Source organism: Dendrobium catenatum, unplaced genomic scaffold (genome assembly GCF_001605985.2).
Source record: "Dendrobium catenatum unplaced genomic scaffold, ASM160598v2 fragScaff_scaffold_1267, whole genome shotgun sequence".
NCBI classification, from domain to species: Eukaryota; Viridiplantae; Streptophyta; class Magnoliopsida; order Asparagales; family Orchidaceae; genus Dendrobium; species Dendrobium catenatum.
The window spans coordinates 651633-662506 of NW_021319729.1; the positions used below are offsets into that span (position 1 = coordinate 651633).

General features: G+C 32.7%; 1 protein-coding gene across 1 annotated transcript in view; it reads right to left on the reverse strand.

The window, feature by feature from the left end:
- The window catches only part of LOC110114109 (dolichyl-diphosphooligosaccharide--protein glycosyltransferase subunit 4A), an 18676-nt gene extending 7837 nt beyond the window's left edge, over positions 1-10839 (reverse strand). The window contains exon 1 of the mRNA XM_020846873.2: positions 10784-10839. The gene's annotated coding sequence lies outside the window, so the exon portion shown is untranslated. The remainder of the gene's footprint in view (positions 1-10783) is intronic.
- Positions 10840-10874: the final 35 nt, after the last annotated feature.

Below are 10874 nucleotides of genomic sequence, written 5' to 3' on the forward strand. Positions count from 1 at the left end.
ATCTAAATCCTTATTCTTAAATATATTCCTACACTCGGTACATGTGAGGAGTCCTCTTGCAGGATGTTCTGAGGATAGTGTTTGTTTGTTTTATGTTTGTTTCTTTTGCTAACTTTTCTTGTTGTTTTGGTTTTTTGGATGATCCCTACTTTTCTATTCTGAATTTTAGTGGTTCATTTAGTCTATTGTGTTCTCCAAAAGTTTCTCAAAGTTATATAAAAGTGAGTTTTGATTTACTTGGTTTTCTCTTTGAATTTTGTTCTAAGTTGCTTACATCAGGACGCGCACGAACTTGAGCTGGGCACGTCGTATGCAGTCCGGGGGCAAGGCGCTAGCTAAGCACGGGCCATTCTAGGTCATTTTTGGGTTAGCAGATTGACCCATACCTGACCCGATTTTTCAAACGGGTTGGAAATCATAACTTGAAACCGTTTGTTAAATAGATCGACCAAAAATTGAATTTTCCGGTCGAGTTTGGGCCAGGTTTTTAGGTCAGGTCATAAATTGACACCCCTATGGTGCATCATAGGTGGTTAGTGAAAGAACATGGAAATGTGATTTCAATAATAAATACCAATCAAGATCAATGTTAAAGTTCAAAAAGAAATGCTTCATTTGCCACAAGTCACTTCACGAAGATCTACCGATAAAAGATGATGAAGATGCCTAAAAGAGGAAAATAATCAATATAATTTATGGTTGTTAAGGGGGTTATGAAAGTGCTGGGTGTTTCCCATCATAGAATAAAATTCTAATAAAGAATAAATTCTTGATCCTTGGTATTATTTCCACACTCCCAAATAAATCTTGATAATTACAAGATTTGGCTAACAACGTGACGAAGCTTGGAAACAAAAAGAGACCTACAATATCATAGAGATTTATAATATAAGAATCAAAATATGTAATGGCATAAAACAACTATAAGAAGTGAGGTATGTACCTAGGCTAAGAGAAATTTAATTTCACTAAAATCTGGTTATGGATTCAAGAAGGAAAGTGAGAGGCTATGATGCACTGACACTTCTCCTCAAAGAGGCGTGCAGTGTCCGACACCGTGTCCGACACGACACTCGTCCGACACTCCTCCGACCCGTGTCAGACAGGCTGAAAATGAGTCCAATTAAAAAAATATTTAAAACTAATGGGACACTCGTGTCCGACACGTATCTTAAATATTTTATAATTTTTTTTAAATGTAATTTCTTATGTTTGGCGAGATTTAAATTAAATTTCTTATTTTGTATCTACAATACCAAATCAACGTCTGCATTTAATACCCATTCATCGAATATTCTCATTTTTATTTCTCTTTGGCAATGAAGGTCTTTTCATCTCCTCTCTTTTTGTACAATTACAAATCTCTATTGTTGAACCAGAGTTCAAAGCAGTGATATTCAATGATAATGATATTGAAGGCAAAAAACAAACCTCTAAAGCTAATCTTAGTAGTTGAAGTTTGAATGCTTGATGTTGTAGTAAGTGATTATTTGCTTATATTTTTGTGGTTGTATTAGATATTTTGTACTAAATATTTTATATTATAAGCTAGACAAATTATCATGTCATTCATTTATTATTGTTTGTCATTTTTAATATGATATTACATTAATATATATACACTATATAAAAAAATGTATTGCCGTGTCCGCGCCGTACTCGTGTCCTATATTTTTAAAAAAAGCCGTGTCTCGTGTCGTGTCGTGTCGCAGTGTCCGTGTCCGTGCATCATAGGTGAGAGGCTAATGGGTATACAAATGATCTTTTGTTGTCAAAAAAAGAATATTGAGCAATAGATTGTATCACTTGATTGGAAGAACAATCATTAGAGGATAATTTACTAAACTATTCACTCAACAAATGCAACCCAATTATTGGTTCAGAACTTGGCCAGACAAGTCACAAAGAGTATTCAAAGAGCTTGAGAAATAAGGTTTGCTATGTGTTGACAAAATTGTGAATATTTGACTTTTGTGAATAGTGTGTCATAGGAAAGGCAAAGACTTGGATGTGAATTTGACAATTTGTTGTACACTTGAAAGATGAAGTTTTTTACTGCATCCATTTAAACCTTTGGGAGCCTTCTTGGGTAAGCTCACATGAAAGTATTATTTTTCTTTAATCGATGATTTTTCAAGAAAAATGGGTATATTTTTTTAAAAGCATTTTGGAAATCAAAGAATGAAAACAATCTGTTGAAATTCAGACTTTAAGAAAGAAAAAAAGCTACGCACTTATAATGGGCTTTACTTTTTGGTTAATGAATTCACAAAGCTCTACATAGATAAAGGGATATCGAGGCATTACACAATGAAGATGACAACACAACAAAAAGGGTTGGTAGAGATGTTCAAAAGGACCCGTTCATTAAAATATAAGATGAATCCCAAGTAAAGCAAGTTTTTCATAAGGCTTTTGGGTTAGCCCGGTTAGCGCTAAAATTTATTTGATAAATAGATGACCATCCTTAACTGTTAGTTTTAAGACATCACAAGAAGTTTAGATAGAAAGACTAAATGATTACTCCACTCCCTATGCTCACATGAAGAAAGACAAGCTTGAGCCATGTGCAGCTAAATGCATTTTTATTAGCCATATTGAAAGAGAAAGGGTCAAGTAATGGTGCTTGGAGTTGAGATTCATTAAATGCACGATTAGTATGGAATTTATATTTAGTGAATACCAAATGAATGAAATTATTTCATCAGATAAAGTTCAAGACAAGTCGGTTGAAGCTAAAGAGACAATGAAGCTTGAGGTGGGGCAACCAATTGAAGAAAACTATGATGCCAATGATTAAGAACTGCCCCAAAAACATTTTGAAGAATCTAGACAACAAATTATGAAAAAAGGCAAAGAAGATCTTATGGCTTAGCAAGAGAAAAACCTCTGTGTGCAATCAAAAAACTACAAATATATGGATATGTTAAACTCAAAGTATATGCTTTTGTTATTGATTTGATAAATGAAGATAAAACCAAAATCCTACAAATAATCCATGGAGAGTGATGAAGATATCAATATCAGCAAGCTATGCAGGAGGAAATATCATCATTAAAGCAAAACAACACCCCCAGAGTTAGTGGACATACCAACTCTCCAAAAGGTAATTGTTCAGAAAGAAAAATGGTAAACTAAATTTGAAGGAGTTAGATTCAAAGCTTGCAAGGGGTTTCACAAGGAGTGGAATACAATGAAATATTATCGCTGTTGTAAGGCACACATCAAACAGGATTTTGCTTGCTATAATTACACAATTCAACATGAAACTTGAATTAGATTTAAAGGTCCCATGGGACTTCACAAAGAGTAGACTATACGAAATTAGTAGACCCAACTAAATCATAAGATCTTTGTCAGCAATCATGAGTAATGTTTTCCGAGAAGACCTCACAGACCCCAGATGGAGGCTGATGAGTTGTCTTCCAAGAAGACCTCATAGACATAGGCTAGAGGCTGACTAAGTTAACAATTTTAGATAAACTCAAATTGATAGAAAACTTTATATCCTATCATATGCATCAAGTATGACCAAGGACAAGAATCTTGAAAGTTAATAAGGTTGGCGGGATGCCATCCCTTCCTGTTGATGGATAAGGTTATTTATTTACTAAAGCTTACCAAGCATGGTAGCACAAACCTCATTTTGGTGGAGCTAATGATTTCCCTCTAAATTAATATATATTTTACACATCATGAAATAATTATTAAATAAGCCAAGCCTTATTTGGCTTTAAACTTTTGGGAGACACTTTCAGCTCGATACTCAAAGAGGGCAAACTCTCTTGAGGCATTTGTTAATCACTTTTGCTTTTTAAAAGAGTGGGATAACTAATTCAAGGATAAGAAAAATTAAGTTATACGGCTCCTTGGGATTAAGCATCAAGTTGATTGTGAGTTTTTAATGGGCTACGTTAGGAGTGAGCCATAGGATTTTTTAATTTGGATTTGATGGCTAGCAGATAGACTTAACTCCTTTGGAATATGCATTGCTTATTTGCATGGAGGTAATATTTTGAACCGAAAAGAAGACTGTTGGTGATAAACATATCCATGCAAAATAGATTAGTAAAATGATCCCTTGGGGTTAGCATAATTGACACATTATAGGTTGGTACATTTTGATTGGCTAATGAGGGTAACATTAGAAGATTTCCATCCTTCTTAAACAACAATCGAATTGAGTTGCTCCAGGTCCATGACTATGGTAAGGGGAACTGAGTTTGGTTTCAATTATAGCGGCGGACATTAAAGCTGTGTTTGACTGTGGAGGTATAGTTTAACCTCATTTTAGAGGAGTACAAAAGGCAATTGATTCATTTTAATTTGATATTCACTTTGGGGCATTAAAATGTCCAATAAAAATCAATATGTTTAGGAAATGTTGACCTTGTTGAAGGAGAAATGAGGGGATTCAATCAACAAATTAGTTTAGTCGCATGAAGGATCTGGGAATTTGGGCATTTTGTTGTGTAACTTTGACATTGGTGGGGTATTTAGAAAATCTGCCCTTAGTTCATACTTGTGAAGCATTTTGACTAGATCATTAGAACAATGAATTTGAAGAAATTAAAATTGAATATAGATGCATAAGTTGTTTTTTATCGATAGTAGAGACTTCGTAGACATAATGATCAATTTTTCGACCTTGAATTGCATGTCTGCTATTATGAAATGATGTAATATTACTTGTGTAGTAGTAATAATTCATATATGTTATGAGCATATTTAAATTGTTCAAAAGGGGGGTGATATTTTGGTAGCCACATGGAACAATTGGATCAACATATAATTAATAGGTGAAATTCATGAAAAAGTTCTTGCCAAGTGTTGATAGTGTGCATGTGCAAAGTATAACTAGAGCTATGTCTTGAACCTTATAACTTAGTTTATCAATGACGCACATAGCAAAATGTCTACTAGTAGGATAGAGCAAGAAAATAGGCACAAGCAAATCATTTAATGCATGAAGACACCCTAATTTAAGGGTGATAAAGCCATCCGAGGCCAACGAATGGGTATGAAAAGTGAAAAAAGTTTTGTTATCTTACGATGTCCTAAGGATCAACAAGTGCGATTGATTATACATTTGAATGGGCTCGAAGCAGAGCATTGGTGCTTGAGTCAAATTTGGGAGAAATTTTGGGGAAGACTGATCTCGTGGGCAAAGTTTGTAACAAGTACCTATTTGGCATGTAGTAGATACAAGAATCCTTTTTGAGGCTAGTGCAGTCAGGCAGAACTTTGATGCATTATAAGGCTAAATTTCCAACATTGGCGGGTTATGCTAGCCAAATGGCTAATAGTACGACAGAGAAGTGCTACAGGATTCAAGGTTAGTCTAAGGCAACCAAATATTCCATAGAGGATCATAAGAATTTTTTTAGATCTAACAAAGAGAATAAAGCTCATATAAAATGGCAAATGTGATATAAAAAAAGAGGTTCGGTAAAGAGTTATCCAGAAGTGACTTTAGCAGGAACAAATTCAAGTTTGGGCCCGGAGAATCTAAGAAAAGTCTACTTGTCTACTATCGATTTAATAGTTCTGCAATAATGATAGAAAGCATAGAGTGAAATGTCATCTGATCACAAGCCAGATTTTCATCAGGGACAACTTTTGTTAGTCCAAAAAATTCACATTTTCTTCACATACAACAATGACAAAATAATATAAATGAATCTTTTGGTTGCAAATACAACAATTATGTTAATGAAGCTTCTGCTTCTTATTTGTTAATTTACTATTCCCGCCAAATTATTAGTGGCTCTGTGTGTAATGTAAATAGATTTTAAATTTCCTCCAAATAGATTGTGGATAATAAAAGGACTTCTATACATGAAAATGTTAGAAATATATTTAATTAAGATTACGAAGATATCCCCTCTCTTGCATGTATTTGCCCGTCAACAATCCTTAGCTCTCCACCAATGGCCTGCAAATATTATCACATCATAATGATTCCCTAATAACTGCTCTTGCTTCTAAAGTTTCTCCCACAATAAAATCTCCCTCTCCATGTGCTCCTCAATCATTTTTAGAGGCTATTAAGGGAGATCCATGGCGTAGCCCTCAACATGGCTCCTCTCCCATATATTTTAGCAAGTACCTGCAACATCTCATCACAAGATGTCATGCTCCTTAAAGAAAAACCAGTTCTCATTTTATTTGTCGAGGAGATCTCTAAGATGGCATCACCTTTTTCTTTCACCCCTATTGGTAGGCTTCTTAAAATCATCCCAATATAGAGACCGTCTACATAATAATGGTCAATCTACATTTGAATGGGACATTTCAATTTGACATATTGATTCTCATCACGTTCTTTCTATGTTATCTCAACAATCTAGTTACTCAAAACTTATATCGAAAAAATTATACTATATAAATGGCTCCCCAATGCATATGCTTTAGTGGTCTCCGATGAACTTCTTATTATTTCAATTTGTGTTATTTTTCCACATCTTCATATCCATTAGTTCAACCACTCCATTATGTATTCCACTAGCTCAATCTTTAGTGAATTGCTTCAGGAAGATGCAACTATAGCAAGGCTATCCATGCCATTAGTTGCTAGGGTACTGATCGAAATGAATAATAATTACCAATTTAGAGAAAGAAACTTGTATTAGTTTCATTGCTAGTGGTTAATGACAAAAGACAGAATTTGAAAACATTCCCTTCTTATTGTTCTTCCTTAAAATTTTTTTATCACAATTTCTCATGATGCTTCAAGACACTCAAAGCTACAACAATCTACTGACAATCATGATAGTGAGGATCATTCATTAAATAAGAACCTACCTTCGAATACAATGGTTGTAGTTCCAATTAGTTCTAGTTTATACTTTATACTCAACTTTAAAAACACACACACACACACACCATAATTGAGAAAGAATAAAAATAAAAAATGTTAGAAGTTCTTGAAGAAACCAGAAAGTTCAAAAAAATATATATAAGATATATTATTTTCAATTTTCTAAAATTTGATAAATGCAATAATTTAAATTTTAATGGAGAAATTATAATAAGCTACAAAATTTAAAATAAAAAAACTTTGGAATATATTGTGATTCAAAGTTTGTATATTTATGTTATGAAAATAATTTTAAAAATATTAAAGTCATAATCTAATAATTTTGAATGAATTGTAAAGATTATAATTTCTTTGTGATGATATGTTAAGTAACAAATTTAATTTAGGAATAATTTAAATATTTAAACAAAATAAAATATAACTAAGCAATGAGAAGAAAAAACTGTGTTAAAGAGTGGTATGTATATATATATATATATATATATATATATATCATATGTCATATAAAGTTCACCAAAGAATGATATGGAATGACATGGATAATGCAAATGAAATAATTAATATAAGAATGTGTGTATGTGTACGATGAATAACAGAGCTCGCCGCTTTATTGCAGTAGTTAGGGACACTTAAATACTCATGAATAAAATGAAAAAGGATATTGATATTGAAGTATCTTAAATTGCACAATTTAAACTGTGCTACTATGATGGTTATATTATATAAGAAAGAGATATATAAGATAAAATATTACAAAGTTTCTTCCTATTCATTTTATTGAAAATATCAAAATGTTTAATATGGTCATATTTGTATAATATGAATTGGTAATTGATTTTATACTGCTTTATTCATTATAACAAGCATATATGTTATTTTTTAAATTTCCTTTATGTTATTGTAGCTTAAAGATATCACATATGCACGGAGTTATGTTCATAACTCACTCTTGTATTTAATTAATATTTTTAGGATATGAGCTTGAGAACTTAATGAGTGAGAGAACACGTAGCAAAAGAGAAATGTATTCACATTAGAAGTATTATAATTTTGGTTTAGAATGAATTTTGTGATTTAGTGGTTATTTCAATATATTTGAAATTGTTACTAAGAGAAAATTAATGAACAATTTTAAATGTGGTTTAAAACGCTTTGTTTAACCATTTGTTCATGCCTCAATACCCCGAGTCCTCAGGCTAGGTTGTAACACAAAGCGAAGAAAGGGGTAGAAATGAAATATCAAGAAGAGATTCCCAAGAGGGGATACCATAAAAGAACTCTATCATCACAAAATTATGTCATTCAATTCAATAATCCATTATAAGACATAACTACCCCTATTTATTAAAATAGAGATATATAAAAGATCCAAATCAAATCTATCCAAAAATTAACCTAATAGATAATTGAATATAAAATAAGACAAACAAATCTAAAAACTGAATTTAAAATAAAAATAATTAATATAAATAATAATTTTATTTCTAGTGCAGCATCAATTCTCTTGTGATAAAAAAAAACTCTGCTCCAAAGAGTTGTATAGTTGCTAAAAGAAGAATTGGAAACTTCGATAATAATGTAGAGCGAGCAACAAGCATCCCAAAGAGAAAGATGAATGAGGAATCCATCACAAAGCATAGATAATGAATGGGAAATTCATTCCATAGAGGGGACAAACATCACCACCATTTACAATCTCGGTAAAAGACTTATCATAGATCCTCAAGAAAATTATCAAAACCACTGAAAGATATTTCGAAGCTTGGAGGTCTTCATGCATATGGCTAAATAAAATCAAGTTAACTAAAGAACTAACTAAATCTGATGACAATTTTTTGCCTGATTTTAGGGATCGGATAGTTAGTAATTTGCTTAGATTGAAAACGAAGTAGATTAGGTTATGCCATGTGGGTGATGTGGGAACTTGAGAATGTGAATATGTGAATCAGATGTGCAGCTTAATGGACTATATACAATGCAACAATAGAGGTGGGTTTGCATTTGATGCAGCGTAAGCCACATAAATTGATAAATTTGGTGTAAAAAGAGAGGTGGTAAAGTAGAAAGAAGAAGAGGATTCTAGAAGTGATGAACCAATGACTCAAAGGAGTAAAGGGGTGGGGGGTGAGCACATGAGGTGAAGCATTAAAAAGAAATCCTTGAAGGGATAGATTTCACAAAAAAGGAGTCCATAAGAAAACTCTGACAAGAAGACTACAATTGCTTAGTGCAATTAAAAAAAAACAAAGCTTATCATTACTGAACTTAGAATGCAAAAACATCAAACAAATGAATCAAAATTAATGTTTGGATCTTCCTTGGTCGTGAATGCTTGGAGAAAGAATATGAGAGACAGATAAAGAGGTTGGTTGAGAGAGAGAAAACTCAATAGAGGAAGTGATAAACTGAGAGAGAGAGAAGTTAGGATTGCTTGCAATTGTTTGTATATATCATAGATAATATTTTTTAATGTACAAGCATTTTTTATTTGTAAGAAGAATTTCATCATCTTATGAAACAATAATATGAAATGCAATCTAGAGTAATCAAAATAAATCATGATAATTCTTTCAAAAAAAAGGCAAGTGAAGACTTAGTTATTTAATGTGAAAATAAAGTAATGATCGAATAAATGTAAGCATCAACCCCTACATAAAGATGCTAAAGCACTCCGAAGAGTTGAATGGGAGGACCTACAATCCATGGAAAAGGTGGTAGCGAAGGGAACTTTTTTAACTCTCAACCATTAACAAGCATACCGAAATTATATTTTAATTTTTGTGGAAGAGGTAGATGTCTCTCCTAAATAAGCTAATGCGGTGAGAGATCACTTAGGGCATCTCCAACCAAAAAACTCATTTTTCACTCCAAAATACAGAAATACACCAAAATGCAGTAACTTGTCTCCGACCGAATTCCATTTTCAAACACAAAAAAGAATATTCATAGTATATTCTTTCTCATACTTTATTTTATATATTTTTAATCATATATTTATAATTATCAATTTTTTGAATTAAACCTATTTAAATAAATTAATTATGTAAAAAATATTTTAATTTCTTAAAAATAATGTGTTTCTAAATTATTATTTCTTAATTATTAATAATAAATTTTGCACTTAAAAATTAAAACTAATAAACTATTTTTTGGATTTAAAAAAAAATAATAATAGCGGGTGAATAGTGCGACGCCCATTGCATTTTTTTTTTGGCGTTCCAATGGAGCAACCGAGCGACACTATACATCCGTTTGAAGTTCGACTGGATAAGCTCGTAGCAACTCGTGGATAACCAAAAGGCTTCATTAGCAGGAGTTCTACTTTGAAGCCACATTTCTCCATACATTATGCTACTACGTATGATTGCCTAGTTAATCAAGAAACATATGATAGTCTGGCAACAATGATAAAACATTTGACCTAACTAAGAGATGATGGAGCAAGAAGCAGTATAGGATGATGTAAAACAACTTGTCACTACATTGATGAGAGCTTGAGAGCAATATCAATAAGAGATAACATAAAATAATGCTAAAAAAACATATGCTTGCTACTGAGATTCAAAGCGCGTATAAGTACGTGAGCAGAAGATCCGATCTATGATGATGATATTGACGACAGAGGTAACTTAGATTCAACGATCGATGGCCGATGAGCCCATGAAGAAAAAAAAGAGGAAAAATACAAAACAAAATAAATAAGAAACTTCACAAATCACGAATTCCCGGATTGATCAAAGCCCCAGAAATAAACTGCAGAAAAACCCTATAAGATTTACAGCGCGATTTAAGTAGGATTTACGCTAAATACAGCCAAACGGTTTTTGTGCGCGCGTTAAATCCCAGCGATGGGTAAATCCAGGATTTAAGGATTTATGGCTTAAATCCCAGATTTACTAAATCCCTCGGTAAGGCGGATTTATGGGATTTGGCCGCAGAAGCGCGCGAAAGCTAGAAAGTTACCTTCACAGCCAGCGAGCTCCCGTTGTTGCTTCCGATCAAAATGTCGTAACTTCCGATCCGACAGGAAGGGAAAGTCGTCGAAGGAGCGAAG